Genomic DNA, 17,448 nt, shown 5'->3' with positions numbered 1-17,448 from the left:
GTGTACAGCCCTGCGGAACAAAGAGTGAGATCCATGCACTATTTAATAAAGGATGAAATGATTTCTTTAGATTTAAAGCCCAAAGCTGGGCCAGTCAATTAGCAAATAAATCAATTGGTGACCCATAGGATAATTTAGTCGCTTCCAGCAGAACACCCAGCCCACCCCCTCCTGCTGCCATGACGCTTTCCAGCAAAGCTTCAAGGCTGGCTTCAGTGCAAGGCCTGGGGCTTCAGCCCCTTCACAGCCAGGCATCAAATCTTCCCAGCCTTTGGCATTGGGACCTGTCTTCCCCAAGTTGTTAGGGACCCTAAGCTGTCCTCTAATCACATTGTACCTGCTCCCCCGCAGAGGTTTTCAAAATGCCTTGGAGGCTCGAATCAAGTCGTATCCTATCGCGTATCTCCTACAGGTGCCCAACAGAGTGCTGCACACAAAGCAGGTACAGACGGGCAAAGAACAGTTGAACGACAAGTCCTTTAACAACTCAATATTTATTGAGCACATACCAAGTGCTAACTAAGGTGTAGTTCAAAAACAGTAGGGTAGGAGCTCCATCCTTGAGAACCCTATTACAAGGAATGGAAAAGACTCATGACTACAAACAATAATATAAAACAGAATAAAATAAAGTGACGTGATAGATGCACGTTCAAGTCACATGCTTCAAGGGCAAAAGGAGGAACATTTTATTCAGCTGGAGTGAATCAGGGAGGGTATTCCTGGAGAGCAAATAGAGCTGTGGGTATTGCAAGGCGAGACGGGCTTTGGTACACCTAGAAGAGGCGGAGAGGCTGACTTTCCAGACTGTGGTCACTTGTCTCCCTCTGAATGAGGTGCAGTTTGAAAACTTGCGGTCTTCAATAGGACATTTGTGAAAACCAAATGGAGTTTTTGCAGCCAATTAAATGTAAATTTCCCATGAATTCGTATCATGTGAATTGGCTAATTTCAAACATCAAGGGACTATTTGAGAAGTTAGGAAAGATGTTTTGTTCTCTGCAACTATTAACTCGGTTTCTCTGCATTTTCGCTGCCCACAAGGAAAGAAAAGCTAAATAGTTCACACATTAAAACAGGGCACTCCAAAGTGTCTGAAAGAGGTACAAGGAAAACACACCCCGATCACAGATGTCAAAGGCTGAGTGGCTTTCTCCTTGAGACTATTTTTTTGACCCCTTTTAAGACGGTGCTCTCTACCGAGCAATTGAGAAATCAGGGCCCGTACCCTGCTGCCCCAAGGCCCACCAGGGCTTGTCACCACCAACTGTTTTGCCAAGACAGGACCTAAGCGCTGCCCTTGAATTGTGCGAGTATTTATTGAGTGTTACTGTGTGTCTGCCACACGCTGTATGTGCATAAGCTCTCCTAACAGTCTCACAAGGTAGGACTTTGCATCATTTCTTCTTTGCAGATGAGGAAAGGCAAGAAAAGTTCAGTCTCTTGCTAGAAAGTGATGGAATGGGGACATGCACAGGAGACATGCACAGGGAAGCTGCCCTGGGGAATGTTCATAAGAAAGAAGACACACACAGTATTCATGAGCTGAAAACCTGCCAAACTGTTGCCACCCATGAGATACTAGTGAAGCATCTTGTCTTGTTAATTACTTTAACTGAGCCTGGATGCTCAATAATGCTCAGTGATTTTTTTTTCTTGGTGCGTATGTACATATACATATGTATGACAAAGTCCGACTCTGTCTCGCTGATGTGCTAGCATCCGAGCCATTATCTTGACAGGCCTCAGTCCTGGGGAAGCTTCAGAAGTGTGTGGTCCCTATCAGCCCACAGAGCGAACATTTCTGGTCTAACCCAGAAGTGCTGAACCCTATGCATAATGTCTTTTATGTTGTATGTTGGGAGCAAAGTTACTGCTCAGAGACAGGATTATAAAAGTTTGTCCAGCAAAACCAGACTTGCCAAATGACAGTTCTTGAGATGGGGAATGATGACTAGGTAATGGGGAAAGGGGAATGAAGGCAAGCGGAAATGCAAAATATCAGATTTTGACCTAAAAACTGTGGTCTTAAAAACTACTTGGGAATGTAATTTTTTTCCAAGCTCTGGTTTTAATATTGTCACCATCACTTTTGTCCTATGGCTGTGAAAGGACTTTTCTTTATTCCACTACAGAATTCAGCAGAGCCTCTTTTGCTCAGATGGAAGGAGGAAGCCCATCACACTTCTCAGATGAATATCCTAAGTGTTAGAGAAAGCACATTGCCTACTTCTCTGAATTTCAATGAGGACAGGGTTCAGATGGAGCACAAGTTCTCCAGAACTCCCAATAGATCTGGGAGGAGAGAAGATCAATTAATGGTGGGCCTATGTCAGGACAGACTTGGTTTTGCTGCCTAAACACACACACATACACACAGCTGAAATCTCAGTGACTTAAAGTCTATGCATGTCTGAGAGACCCTCGTGGGACACTGTCCTCTGTGTGATGACTCAGGATTTCATTTCAGTATCAACAAGCACTTCCACAACAGCCACAGTGTGTGTGTGTGTGTGTGTGTGTGTGTGTGTGAGAGAGAGAGAGAGAGAGAGAGAGAGAGAGAGAGAGAGAGAGGTTGTACGCTGGCACTTCCCCCAAGAAACAACACATATCGCTTCTCTGATGGCCAAGCAGTCATGCGGCCACTCCCAGCTCCAAGGAGATGGAGAGTACAAACCCCCACCTCCACTCCTCTGGATATCAGTGAACACTTGTAATGTCTGCCACATACTGCTAGACCCAGAGAGCTGGCAAATGTCTCCTTCTTTCCCTTGGATTAATGGACACATATCGAAGACTTATGAGGTAATGTTGAAGAAGACGAAATAGTATCCCAGCCTGTTTTAGACTACAGGGGACTTTTTTGAAAACAAGTAGCCAGGGAAAGCCAGTTAACTCTGGGTTTTTTTCCCTGGGCGCTACCAGACACTAGTAATGCTGGAAAAGGCTGATGGGTTAAATTTCAATAATACATCTAAGATGGAACAATTCATTCTGAGTTGCCCAGGACCATCATGCTTTGTGTGAAAAGACTTCTGGAAATGTGCCCTTCCACCTTCATTTCTCCCCTTGTTACCAGACATGATTCAAATTCCCTCTAAACCCTGTGACTTTTCCAGAAAGCAGCTCCCCCAGCAGCAGCAGCAGCAGGAGAGAGAGAGAGAGAAAGAGCGAGAGAGCGAGAGAGAGAGAGAGAGAGAGAGAGAGAGAGAGAGAGAACTTTCCCTTATTATTCTTCCAATAATGAATTCCTGCTCTGAGTGGGCCACTTCCATGTGTTTTCAGTCAAGTGCTGATGGCAGCCTTGCCGGGGGACATTTCCAAGAGGCTGTGGACATAATAGATGAGGGCTCATATTGACAAGAGCTGCTCCCGGGTTTTCTTTCAGCTTAGCCCTCCTGAGCCCTGAAATCAGAGAGGAGAAATGATTCACAAGATGTTGTTGGTGAACAAACATGGCTGCCACACCTCTTTGTTCCTTTTAACTAAGTAAAAAGTCATGGTTTTAAAGCTTCCCACTGAGAGGTTAGTAGACCTGGATCTTGGTAACTTAAAAAGGACTTAACTTTCTCAGACCAGACCAGTTCTTTGTAGATGCCAAGACCTCCTTTCTTCAGGACTCAAACATAGTCTTGGCCTACCCTGACATCATAAGAACAAAGGGAGAAATGAGGTCACACCGTTTCCTGCCTAAAACCTCATTAAGTACACAAGATGTTTCCAAGTAAGCAATGGTGGTAGGCCATGTTTGCTAAGGGATCACGCCTACACGTTCTCCCCCAAGCGAGTGTCTTCAGATAATAATTCAGTTTCCAATTACCTACACAGCACTTGTACAAACTGTTAGTTTTATGAGTAGTTGGGTTCTTTTCGTCTGAGAGGAATCTCAGTTACCTCAGGCAAAAGGGGACAGGTGTTGTTAAGGATATAGGTGGCCTAGACCTGGAAAGCCTTTAGGAGCAGCAGCAGCCCTGGGGAGTCATTACCTTGGGGTCTCTTCTTCTCTCTTTATTGCTACCGAAGGCCACTCTCTCAGCAGATGTGCCCTACAGACTGTAGTTCTGCTTACTCAAAACTTGAGCTTACATGTGGCTCATCCTGGTCTCTTAAGCTCCATCCCTCTTACACCTCAGCCTTTCAACTTCAGTTCCCATTGGCTTTTTTCCTTAATATTTCCTAGTTAAAATTCCTAAGAGAGGATCTCATTGGCTCAGGCTCATCTTATTGTTTTATCTCAGATAACATCATTGGTCACTAGCCAGCCAGTCCGTTGTAGCCTGAGGGAGGAGCTGAAAGCATGGCTGCCTAAGCAGCAGGAGGTGTGGGCAAGGCAGCTCCTGTTGGAGGGGCTGTGAGAGGGTAACTCAGTAATGAGCTCCAGTGCATTCTTTGTGTCCTTCACTGGATTGCAGCAACGACACTCATTCTCTCTCTTGCTTCTTCCTCCCCTTCTTAGCACTGTGACCCCGGTCTCCCCTGTCAGAGCCTAGTCCCCCATCACTGCGCATGCCCCAACCCCTGACTCCAGTATCCTGCTTCTCATCATGTTGAAGTGCCCAAATCACAGAACTATAGGACTAGTGAGCAGGGAGGAAGAGCTCTTAAAATTTATTTGAGAATATGAGGAAGATTGGGGCAGGTGTGGCATGGAAGGAGGAGTGGAAATAAAATCTTTTTTTGGCTAAAGAAAATCCCATTCTCACCATGAGACCCAAGTACCTTTCCTCTTTCTCCCAATCTTTGGAGTGATTTCCCTTCCCCCAAAACCAGGAATCAGCAGAAGCAAGGGAAACTTTCATTGAGGAACCCTGACTGACCAGAGCGGGAAGATCCTCTAGCTCCGCTGCTCCCCGCAACCTTACTCTGAACCCTTCAAGGGTCCCTAGTCCCCCTCTCAGAAGGTGTTTCCCCAGGCCCCCACCCTCAGGCTTCCTGGAGCCCAGGACCCAGATCCTGGAATAACTAGTCCCAAGCAATTTACTTTCAAACTAAGGTTGAGAACGCAAGTGAAGGACTCTGTTTAGGTAAAGTCTTTTGTCATTCTTCCAAGATACCCAGAGCTCTTTATTGGTACTTTTCATAAATTTTCATGATGTTTTAGGAGGACAGGTCATGTGTGGTGTTTCCCTGTTTCAACTGAATCAGAGAAGCTTTGTCTGAATTCATACATCAATGAGAGGACCAGGGGAGAAATTGAATTATGGTAGCAGGCTTTGCCTTTTATTCATTAGAGACCATTGCCTTTATACCTCATCAGTTGGTGAAAAGGCCAACCCAAGCCATCTGCATTCAAATGTCAGTATTTCCATATACTTTTCAGTGAACCTGAGACTAGAAGTGAGCCAGAGGCAAACCTAAAAACCCCGTATGTCCCTGCCCTTTTCTGAGCTCTGAGTGTTGATTAAATCATTGGTCAAACCTTGGCCTGTGACTGACACTTTTATTTACTGACAAAAATTGCAGCTTCCCTGGGAGCCTACGATGGCAGAGAAGGTAGTAGGGCTTATGGTGTTTCTAAACCTGCTGCTGTGGATTCTAGAGCCAGAGCCCCTGGACCACTTCCAGATCTCTGCTCATTCCATTTAGAATCTGAGGCTGAAGTCTGTTGCCATTGGCTGTCCCTGGGATCTGAGAACCCATCTGGGGTTTGTCCAGCCTCTCTCTCCAACACCATCATCATCCCAACCCCTGAGTCATTACCATTTCAACATCTTGAAAGTTGAAGCAGAGATGGAGCAGAAGCCAGTTTGGCTTCCTCCCAGTTCTCTAGGCCCCTCTGGGGTTAATCAGCAACCACCTATCTTTGTGTTAATAACATAAGCCTCTCTAACTAGAACACCTGGAGGAAACCCATAGGAAGGCTTAAGGTGAAGCCAATTTTACAGTAATGATTCTCACCATCACTCTGTTTAAGCTGGACTCAGACTTTCCAGACAAAAATAGCTTGCTAAACCCAACCAACTAGCTAGACAGACCTGTAGCTCTCAATGTTCTCTAAGCCAACTTGGTTTTTAGTAATATTTTTCATGCTCACATCTCAACTCCAAAGGCTCCTTATGCCTTGAACTTCAGGCAACATCTTCCTAGTTCAGGTGCACAGGGTTTAGTGACATGTCCTGAGTGCGTCTCACTGGTGGAATTCTTTAGTGATGCCTTCCCAGCCCCCCTGATGATAGTGCTCATGCCTCTGGAGAAATAATAGGCCTTCTTAACTGGAATTGCTGACGACTTCTCTTAGTAATTAACCCAAATGGATTTGGATGTTGGTGATTGCCTATTCAGGGGAAAGGGGATGGGGGCCAAGGAAGTGGAAAGGGGAGGCGGGGGACACACAGAAAACAGTTCCCTGCTGTATTAGTCTGCTAAGGCTGTCATAACAATACACAGATTAACTTAACAGCAGAAACATATTTTCTCACAGTTCTGGAGGCTGGAAGCCCAAGATCAAGGTGCTAGCAGGTTTGGTTTCTCTTGAGACATCTCTCATTGGTTTGTAGGTGGCCACCTTCTCACTGTGTCCCCACGTGGCCTTTCCTTTGTATGCGCTTCTAGTGTATCGTCCACTTGTAAGGACACCAGTCTTATTGGATTAGGGTCCCACTTCTATGACTCCATTTAACCTTAATTAGCTCTTTTTGAAGGCCCAGTCTCTAAATACAGTCACATTGGGGGTTAGGACTTTAACATATGAGTGGAGGACACAACTCAGTCCATAACACCTGCCATAACTCTGTTTTTCCCATCTTCTGATGCTGCCCTTCTAATCCTGAGTGGGAGAGAAGTAGATATTGGCCAAGAAATGGCAGGTATGACTCAGTGCAGTCAGTTTGAGAATGGCTAAGCTAGGTAAGGAGGGTGTCTGAGATAGGCAGAGTGAAAAGATGGGTGGATGGATGGATGGATGGATGAATGGATGGATGGATGGATGGATGAAGAGATGTTGGATGAATAGAGAGATGAATAAATATATGACTTAAGTAATGTGTTGATGGAACTGGGACAGACAGTACATTCTATGTTGGGGAGGTTGTAGTTTTTGACAGTGCAGGGGTTGCAAACACAAATGCTCATGCTAGACAGGTAGCAGAGTTTCAAAAGGAGTCCAGTGTACAATAATAGGGAGTAGTGGAGACTGCGACAAATTAGAAAGAATGTGCCCTGCCTAAAGGGTGAGCAGATACTCAGCTCCAGCCAATTGTTACTTTGTGGGATGCCAGCCTAATGTTGCCAGAACTTATGATTTCTCACAGGAAGCCAGAAATCTGGGTTTTTCAAGTGAAATCTTTTTTTAAAAAAAACAAACCTTTAAATTATGACCACTAATTCAAAATTTGTAAAATACCCTGTGGGCCAGATAAACACATTTGCAGTCTGAATGAACCCTGAAGGCTGCCAGACTTCCACTCTCGGGATACTAGAGACACATTTGTAATGTCATCACACCAGCATGTAGGTGTTTAAGAGCTCGGACTCATGGGTACACTGCCTGGGTTCATATTCCAGCCCACTACTTACTAGCTTTGTAATCTCGAGCAAGTTACACATGTAACTCACAGTTGTAAGGATGAAATTAGTTAATACATGCAGATGCCTGGGACAATGCCTGCTGCCCAATAGGAAAGCAATAACTGAGCCAGTATCTTTAGGTAGTGTCACTAAACCTCTTGGTTTCCTCATCTGTGAAATGGGGACATCACTTGCCTTACCTATCCCCCAAAGGAAAGGAATGTGTATGAAAGAGCTTGCATTGCACCACGCATTACGTTGGTTACTGTTCCCGTCAAGGAGGCTCGGCCTTGCCCAGTGCAGGGCTGGGGGCCCCGAGGAGGACAGCAAAACCTAGGATCCATCCTTTTTGCTTCCGAAGGTCATGTGGCTGTTCGGCTGTTCTTAGAATTTGGTGAATTTTTCTCTTTTTTATTATGGAAAAGTAGGGAAAATTGAATAATGAAAGCCCAAATACCCTTTTCTAGATAAAATAATCGTTAACATTTGCCATATGTGCTTCACCTCGGTGAGTGTTCCTGGGGGTGGAATGTGGCAGAGAGAAACAGTGAGGCAGTGGGGGTGGATGGAGGCATAAGGGCTCTGAAAGGGAGAGCAGCTGAGAGCTTTCACTACCTCAGGGACTCCTTATCTTTGCAAGAAAGCCAGATCCAGTCAGCTTGTAGATTGTTCTCTTTTGGATAGGACCCTGCAGGAGGGATTTTTGTGCAGAATAGTTGGTTATAAATGATGTATTGTTACCACTTTAAAGTGGTGTAAACTGAGATACAGAAATTCTTTTATTATTCATAAAGTGTCCATTTACTGTTATTTTTAAGGTTTTAATTTTTTGCAAAGACCATGTATTCATGTATGGCCCATTATAACTGAAAATAAAAAATGTCTAAAGAGACTTTCAATGTGGAAACGCCTCTGTATAAAGAATTCGGGAGTTGAAACCATGGTGGATCGGTGAGAAGCCCAGTAAATTCACGGTGGTAAAAATACATGTTGGTCCCTAAAAAACAAAAGGTTTTAGGAGCAGAAACACTCAGATTCAAAGAAAGTATAAAGGGCTCTTTTTGTTAAAGTATTTAAAAGAGTCTCTAAGACATATTGCCCCATTTCTCAGCATTAGCTGTTGCTGCATTTAAATGCGAAGGCGTCTTCTCCCTGGAAAGCAACTAAACTTTGCTTTAAGATTCTATTATCCAGACCCTTCATTAATTTAAGCTGACATTCCTTCTCAATTGGGGCAAATCATCAAAGCTTGATTGTATTGAGAACCTTGAATTCCGCAACAAAGAGCGTGGGGTTTGGAGGGAAACTTGGGGAGGGAGAGTGGGGGAGAGCTCCTGAGGCCCAAAGAAAGAGGGGAAGGAAGGAGCCCAGAAGGAGGGTGAGAGGGAAGGACTGGAGGATGGAGCAGCAAAGGGGCGCGGGGAGGAGATAGAAAAGCTGAGAGAAACATGGAGGGGTTGGCAGAAAGGGGAGAGGGGCTTGGAGGAGCCCTAGGCCTCAGAACTGCCCCTTGAGCCTCTGCTAGTCAGCACAGCAGAAGCTGAACCAGCCGACAACTTTGCCCTCAGATTTTTCTTCAGAGTAAGGATAAAAAGGGAGATGGGGAATCGAGGAAGGGAACACATTTCCCTATTTTGCATCGTTCAGGTGCCTCTTGAAATTTCCACCTGTAGAGCCCTGCCCAGCAACACAGTGCCTGGAGGAAAGCCTGGCCCTGCGGGCCTGGGGCCTGGAACCCCAGCCCCTGTCATCAGTCTGGCCCAGGCTGCCAGCAGTCCTCTCTCCTCCTTTCCCGTGTGATCTACTGTTGGATATATGATGTGGGATGTACCAGGTGGACTATATTGGGTTCATTGTTGATGTATAAGGCCAGGAAGGATCTTTTGAAATGTGAGTAAATCATCCTCTATGATTTGTAACTAGAATAACATAAGGATTGTAAGGTGAACTTTAAAGCTTTAGGGAAAACAGCGTTTTTCAATATGTAGCTTTAATAAGTAAAATACTAATTGCAAAAACCAAAGGAGTCCTTGATGGTCTTTTCTCTGTGCTGATACAGCCTTCAAGGACACAAGAAGCTCTTGTGGACACCGTGGAGCTGATAGCTCCTGGTATCCAGCGAGCCATCTGAGACCAAATCAGGGGAGGCTGTCGGGCATCAGTCCCCAGCCCACCGCCTTCCAGCTCTGTGCCCTTCTCCACCTGGGCTCACCGCTTCCCTTTGTACAGTTAGCTCACCTGGAGGGGTCTCCTACCACCTTTTGATTAATGGGCCTACCTTTCTCACCCTCCCTGGCTGGATAGCCCCCCGAGTTAGTGGTGGTTCATCTTGAATCATACATCAAGTTCTGAGAGACATTGCAACTTGGTGCTCAAAATCTCCCTAGAAGTCAAATTATTTGTGATGGTCATTTGCTTATGAGTAGAATGATGGCTTCATCAAGTCTCTTCCTTTAAAAATCTGGATGGTATCTGCTGGTTTCTCCCTGCCCCCTCCAAAAAAACCAGCCCTGGTTAGGCCATTTAATGTAGCTAGAATTCCCCCAAGGACCCAACACTCAGTTTCCACTATGGCCACAGCAAAGAAATCTCCAGTCATGTTGTCTTGTTACATAAACAGAAATCATTTATAATAGCATGTTCATTGTGCTTTCCATATGCCCACTCTTCACTGGAATTTTCTTTCTCAGCCATTGCTGAACTGTAGCATGACAGCTATTTACATTGCACAGGGACATGGGAACTGCCCAGGTCTATTTTATGAGAGCTGAGAGGCAGCCTCTAAATCTCTAGTTCTCAGAACTCTAGCCCTGGGAGAAAGCATCTCCATAAGCCTGATGTTTTAATGTCAGATTAAATTTTCTCTTGGAAACTTTTGAATTTATTTCAGAGCTGCCTTCAGAGGCAATGATGAACTGTAGATGTCAGGAAGGTTTTCATGTTTGAGGTGCTTTTTATTTCATCTATAACCAACAGTGGCCTTTAGAGACTCTTTCTGGAGGTTTTATGTTCAAAGACTAGGTTGGGGAAGCTTAGGGTTGAGTGTCAGAAATGACCAATTCCCACCTGAAGCTGATGTTGTATAAAATTGTATGTCAACTATAATTGAATATATATATATATATATATATATATATATATATGGTCACGGGATGTGTCAGTGGAATTGTAATAGATATGTATGATATTGGGGGGAGTGGGGCGGCGGATTGGGGGAGGAGGGTTGTCACTTTGAGAGGTAAAAGTACAACCGTTGCACTGTGTTGTACAGCTGAAACCAATTTAAAAATAAATAAATAAATAAATAAATAATAAATAAATAAAAGCTGAATGCATTAAAAAAAAAAAGAAAGAAAGAAAGAAAGAAATGACCAATTCTACCAGTAGTGCTCTCTCAGCAAAAGGCTGGGGTAGTTATTCAGTTTTAGGGTGCTGTCCTGTATACTAGAGGACATTTGTCCTTCCTGCCTCAGCCACAGAATGCCCGGTGCACCCCCCAGTAACTATAGGAACCAGAAGTGCCTGTAGGCCACATTCCAGGCACCGCTGGCTGAAAGCACCAGTGAGGGTGCCTCTGAAAGAGGGTGAGCTGGGAGCAGACGCCATTAACTTCCGCAATTGGCAAAGGGGGTCAGTCTACCCCCAGGGGCACCTCCCTCCCAGTGTGAGTTGCTTCCTACCCTGTTGCCTTCGATGACCTTTGTTTTCCTGCCATTCTGGTCTTGATGAATATTATTTCCATCTCTGATTTCTCCCTAGATCTAAAACTGTGGGCAGAGGGAAGGAGAGGAGGAAATTTCCTCCTAAGAAGTAATGCTGTTCTCTGGAATGACTTTGGACTCTTTTTTAAGTCAATGATTGAGTTTTCTAGGTGTAACTTTCCAAGTAACTTTTCAGAGTTTTGGATAAAAGCGATAGGAACAGGGACAGAAACAAATGGCTTCACCAGGACGCAAACACTGGGCTGTAGCAGCGGGCCTTCTCCACCGCACCCCGCTTCAGTCCTGACTTGCCTGTCGATCCCCGAGTCCTAGTCCTCTTCTGCCCACAAGGCATGGCAGGTTCTCCTAATTTCTAGAAATATCAGCATTCTTTGCAAGGCGAATGGCCAGAGTCAGGATCTTCTAGTGGGGCACAGATTCTATAACTCCCGGACCCTGGAAGCATGACTGTCTATCAAGAACCATCCAGAGAGGCTGTCAGATGAATCACTGTGTCTGTTCTTGTCTTGCTGCCTGTTTCTCTGGGGCATGACTAACCACACATGCCAGTGCCCCAACTCACAGGCCATCTATTCAAGCCCTGCATCCCATCCGCCTGTCTTGCTGGGGCAGTGCTCTGTGCAGCTCTCAGCACATCCTGTTTGTTCAGTCCCCTTTGTCTCCCACTGGAGCAGCAGGGAGAGAGGATTCCTCTGAGTCCCTTGGCTTTGGGCTTTGAAATCAGATCCTGGCACACCTGATTACACTCAATAGCTGGAAATGGTAAGGATGTCCGATGGGCAGAGAGCTCTTGTTTTAAGCTCTGCACACCAGGAAGGCAGGGGCTGGGTCCCCTCCTAGGGACTACACTGGACGGGGCAGGATGCTCTGGCAGGAAAAGCAAACAGTGTAACTGAAGGGAAATTCACTTGAAAAAGAACTCAGAGCACTGTCCATCAAGCCGCATAGAAGCCATCCCTGAGGACCAAAAGTGGGGCTTAGACTCACTCCTCTCTCCTCATACTTCCCTAGTTGGGAATCATTCAATTCCAGTAACCACCCACCCGAGGGCCAGGAGGTCAGACCTCTCTGTCCTGCTTTTTCTGGAGAAGTGTTGCCCCTGAGACCTTGGCAAAGGGAATTCAAAAAATAGAGACGTGCACACCACCCCAGTGGGTAGCTCAGCAGGCTTCCCTGAGAAACATTAAAGGGCAGCTCCTGTGCTTTCAAGGGCTCCTCAGCCTCCATGCACTGCAAGTTTTTCAACAGGGATGCTACCTAGTGTACTAGCCCAGTGCAAAGTGGACTAGCCTATTGAAAAGCCACTGGGAAAATCTCACACACGCATAAAGGTAAGAGCACCCTCGCACCCACACCCAGCTTCAGAAATGAATTGCTGATGCAGTTAGAGCCCTCGGTGTCTTCCCTGAACCCGTCCTCTTGCCCACCTCTCCGGCGACACCCTGTCAGTCATTCCAGGCATTTTTTTTATATGTTCTGGCAGTGTGTGCCGCCCTTTTGGGGGGTAATTGCTTAACCTTTTTGCGCCTCACTGTCTTCATCTGTATAAAGGGGCTATTGGGCAGGATTAAAGGAAGTGATTTATGATAAATATTTGACTGTTGTTCTCAAGAAAAGGAAAAAGTCAGCAGAAAGAATTGGGTCAAAGGCAAGGCCCTTCCCAGGCTGGCCCTGACTTGCCCGGACAGCCTGCAGCCCTCTGCAGCCTTCCAGATGCCATGTTGCCCAGACACACCACCTGTTTTCATGCCTTTGGGCCAATGCGGATGCTGTGCTCACTTGCCTGTGATGCTCATGCTCTGTCTGAATCTTGCCTCACCTCTCGGCTCAGATGTCACTGGCTCTGGGAGGCCTTTCGTGTCACCCCAGGCAGTGATTCCCGGTGCTCCCTTGGCCCTCTGTCTGAGCACTTGCCTAGGACATTCCGGGTGTGCCTGCCCTGCCTTCGCTCTGAGCTGCACATGCCCCAAGAACAGGAACTGGGCTCTCGGGCTCTTCTAGCCAGCGGCCTCGCCCATTGCCTGCTGGCACATGGCAGGCCCATGCTGAGTGAGTGAATGAATGACAGCTCAGTCATCAGATTTACAACTTTCTGCCCCAGTTAACATGTGGCAGTCCCCACATCCCAAGTTCTCCTTCTAGGCATTTTTTCTCCTCTTAAGCCCCAAATCTTCTCTGTTCTGGAGATACAAAACTAAAAGGTCTCTTTATAGTCCTCAAATAATGTTGGAGCAACTATAATGGGAGTGTATACTTTCTTTCCCCATAACTTGAGCAAACAACAATTTCAGAGAGAACCCTGGTGGGCTGTACCCCGGTCTTGTGCATCTTTTTCTAGGTGTCTTGCCACTTGGGTTCTTTTCATTCTTGCAGCCTGTAAAAACTCTTAAAGACAGAGAATTATACAAACCTGTTAATCTTGCTTAGAAAGTCTGTTTTACCACCACAGAAACAAAATATTGGCAAACAACAGTCTGGCTCTTCAGGTGTTCTCACCCACACCCGTTGTTCCCTGCTAAAACGTTTGGTTGCTATTGTTGTAGACTCAGCTTTAGTCATGGAATTTTAGAGAATGTGTCTCAGAAGTGGGATCAAGAGTAAGCTTGACAGTAATCTGCACCATAAGCCAGTTCAGTGCCCTGGTACTGAAAATGGGCACACGAGTCTGCCCAGGAGGAGGTGTGACCTGAGAGTGAGAGCAGGGGTTGGGTTGTGTGCACAGGACACAAAGGCCAGATTTTTCTTTTAATTTTTTATATTTTTATCGAGGTGAAATTCACCTAACATGCAACATTTTAAAGTGAACAATTCAGTGGCAATGAGTACATTCACAGTGTGTGTCACCACCACCTCTGTCTAGTTCTAAAACATTTTCAACACCCCAAAAGGAAACCCTGTGCTCATTCGGCAGTCCTCCCCAATGCCCCTTCCTCTCAGCCCCTAGAAACTACCAACTTGTGTCCTGTCTCTATGGATTTACCTATTCTGGATATGTCATATAGATGGAATCACACAGTGTGTGGCCTTTTGTGTCTGGCTTCTGTAACTTAGCAGAATGTTTTCGAGGTTCATTCATACCATAGCATGGATCAGTACTTCATTCCTTTTTATGGCTGAATAATTTTCCATTGTATGTATCGAATACATTTTGTTTATCCATTCATCCACTATTGGACATTTGGGCTGTTTTCTTTTAGCTATTGTGACTAGTGCTGCTATGAACCTGTGTGCACATTTATTTCTTTGAGTGCCCATTTTCAATTCTTTGGAGTATATAGGTAGGAGTAGAATTTCTAGGTCACAAGGGAATTCTATGTGTAACTTTTTTGTTGTTGTTGTTGTTAGCTGAGCCATCCTGCCACCTGTTGGCAGCTCAGCGGCTGCTTAGCTCAAGCCGGGCATTGAACCGCTGTTGCTCAGAGCTCACACTCTTGTGCAGGCTCTTAACCAACTGAGCCACTCGGCCGACCCTTTCTATGTGTAACTTTTTGAGGAACTGCCATCCTGTTTTCCTCAGTGACAGAACCATTTTACATTCCCACCAGCAATGTATGAGCACAGGTCAGGTTTTATCCTTCTGGGAGTCACTTCCTAAAGTGGTATGAGTCCCTTCCAGGTCTCAAGAGCTGTGTTCCGTGCACACAGAACTCATGGTCTATATGTAAATATGCACATTCTGCACAGGAGAAAGTGGAGCCCTCACTAGACAAGTTGAAGGATGGTTCAGAGAATCATGGACTTTACCCATCTACTTGCCATGCTCTCCTTAGCTAAGCAAGGAGCAGACGAGAATTTCATTGTCTAATGGGTCTTATTTTCACTTCTTTCCAGTTAGTTTTCATTACTACCCTATTCTCAAGACTGGAGGGTCATAGCGACTTTTCCACCCTTAGGCAGATTCCAGTAAACATGTGGGACTCTGTTAGAATGTGATTCAGTGTTTAGAGCTCCCACATTTGTGAAAGCTGAACTCTGCACATGCCACTCATCAACATCTGCAAGCCAGAAAAGGGAGGAACACCTTTAAAGAGAAAGCTACAAAAGCAAAGTTATTAATAGTAGCTGTGAAGGAGAAAGTCAAGGCCATCCGCAGAGCCTGCTGAGTTAGACTCGGCAGAGGAAAAGGCATAAAACAGGTTTCTTTCTTGAAACCACTTGGAAGGAACCGAGGCCTATGTTAAATCTACATATAAGTATATTATTTGATTAAAAGAATAAAAAATACAATTATATTATAATCTTCCTTCCCTCACAGTCTGGTAGCAGAAGCGGCAGCCATTTTGGAGAGAAGGCCTTCCTGAGAGAGGCCTGGGTCTATGTCTGTTCTATTACACATGGATCTCATTGAAAGAGGAAATAGAGACGGGAGGAGCTTCATGGGGAGCACAGCCCTGAGAAGGGAGCCAGGTCAGAGGAGGCCTTTGAGAAAAGAGAGGAGTAGGTCTCCTGGATAGTTTCAGGAGGCCGCGAGAGGATGGCAAGGAGAAGAGGAAAAGGGGAAGGGTTTGAGCCCTGGGGGAGTTCATGCTTCCCGTGGGACTTGGCAGGAAGGAGAGTTACCACACCCTTTAGAAATAAGTCTTCTTAGCTCACTCATAAGCCTTCAGGGGCACAATGAGCTTTGAAACCCCAACTATCTGGCTAAGAACAGGAGGCCCCCGGATGCAGCTCTGGTTTGAGCCCTGCCATTAAACGCAGGGTGGTGGGGGGAGGGTCTCAGTTTTTCTCAGGGCAAGAAGAACTTATCTTCACCACCTGCCAATAAATAAAGAATTAACAGCCAGATTATCTTTTGAAGATAGACCGTACTCCCTTCTTGGGGCCAAGTGGAGAGCCAGTGATGTCAGCGTGGAGAGGAGTGAGCCTCCTCACCAGCCACAAGTGAGAGCCCTTGTCCTGACTTCTTAGTCATAATCCAATAGGACATCTTTCAAGGTTAGTGGGTGCGGTAGACTACATGGTGGCCTCCCAGAAAGATATATCCATGTCCTGATCTTTGGAACCTGTGAATGTGACCTTCTTTGGAAAAGGGTCTTTGCAGATACAATTAAGGACCTTGAGATGAGATCATCCTGGGTTACTAAATCCAACAGCAAGTTTCCTTTTAAGAGGCACACAGAAGAGAGACTTACAAAAAGAGGAGGCCGTGTGACCACAGAGGCCAAAACTAGAGTGATGTAGTCTCAAGCCAAGGAACATCTGGAGCCACCAGAAGCTGGGAGAGGCAGGGCAGGGCTCTCCCTGAGAGCCTTCAGGGGAGCGTGGCCCTGCCGATGCCTTGATCTTGGACCTCTGACTTCCAAATCTGTGATATAATGAATTTCTGTTGTTTTAAGCCACCACGTTTGTGATAATGTGTTGTGGCAGCCCTAAGAAACTAATGCAGCGGGGTTGCACAGAGAGATGATGTGACTGGAGATGAGATAATCTGGAGGTCTGAAAACTAAGTTCAGTGCCTGGATTTGCTACTGTGTCGGACGTGAACTTTGTGAATTTTGTGCTGTGGGTCTGTTCCCTCTTTTGTTCCTCATGTGTTTGCTCATCATGGCTGAGAGCAGGGCTCACAGCTCACTGGAGGATAGTGCTCAGGATGGGAGGTCAGATCAACCCCTCACACCTATTCGAAATGGTGGTAATAGTAATGACCACACTCTACAGAACGTTTGACACACGCTAGGTAATTTGCATACATTACCTCATCTGATCTTCAGAACAATCCTCCAAGGTTAGTATTCTCAACCCCTCTTATAGACGAGTAAACTGAAGCTCCGAGAGGTCATGTAGTCTGTTCAGGGTCATTCAGTGAATGATGGTAGAGCCAGACTTTGAGCCCAGGTCTGCATGTGCTCAATCCACAGCATCACAAAAGGCTCTAGCCCCACAAGCACAGCTGGTCCAGTGCCCTCACAGCACCCGACTGGCGGACAAGGAAGGATTTGTTTATATTCTCAATATTTGCACCACTGGCACTGCAGTTTGGGTGACAGATTGATTGAAATTAATGTTGCGGGGACCTGGTTAGACCCTGCTAACAGCAGATGGGTGGAAGACATCTGCATTCAGGGGAAAATCTAGTCAAAATTGATTCTTTTTTTTTTTTTTAAAGATTTTTATTGGGGAATTAGGGGATGGGAACAGTGCTGGGGGATTGAGGAAGGGGAACAGACAAGTTGCTGTCGTTTTTTGTTCTTCAATCTAGTTGTGGAGGACGTTGCTTCAC

At 45.8% G+C, this 17,448-nt stretch overlaps 1 protein-coding gene across 1 annotated transcript in view; it reads left to right on the top strand.

The window, feature by feature from the left end:
• The window catches only part of RAD51B (RAD51 paralog B), a 579,424-nt gene that overhangs the window by 542,283 nt on the left and 19,693 nt on the right, over positions 1 to 17,448 (top strand). The window lies entirely within an intron of this gene.

Source organism: Hipposideros armiger, unplaced genomic scaffold, assembly GCF_001890085.2.
Source record: "Hipposideros armiger isolate ML-2016 unplaced genomic scaffold, ASM189008v1 scaffold_59, whole genome shotgun sequence".
Taxonomy (NCBI): domain Eukaryota; kingdom Metazoa; phylum Chordata; class Mammalia; order Chiroptera; family Hipposideridae; genus Hipposideros; species Hipposideros armiger.
Note: the sequence above shows the minus strand (reverse complement) of the source record. Positions and strands in the feature narration are given on the sequence as shown.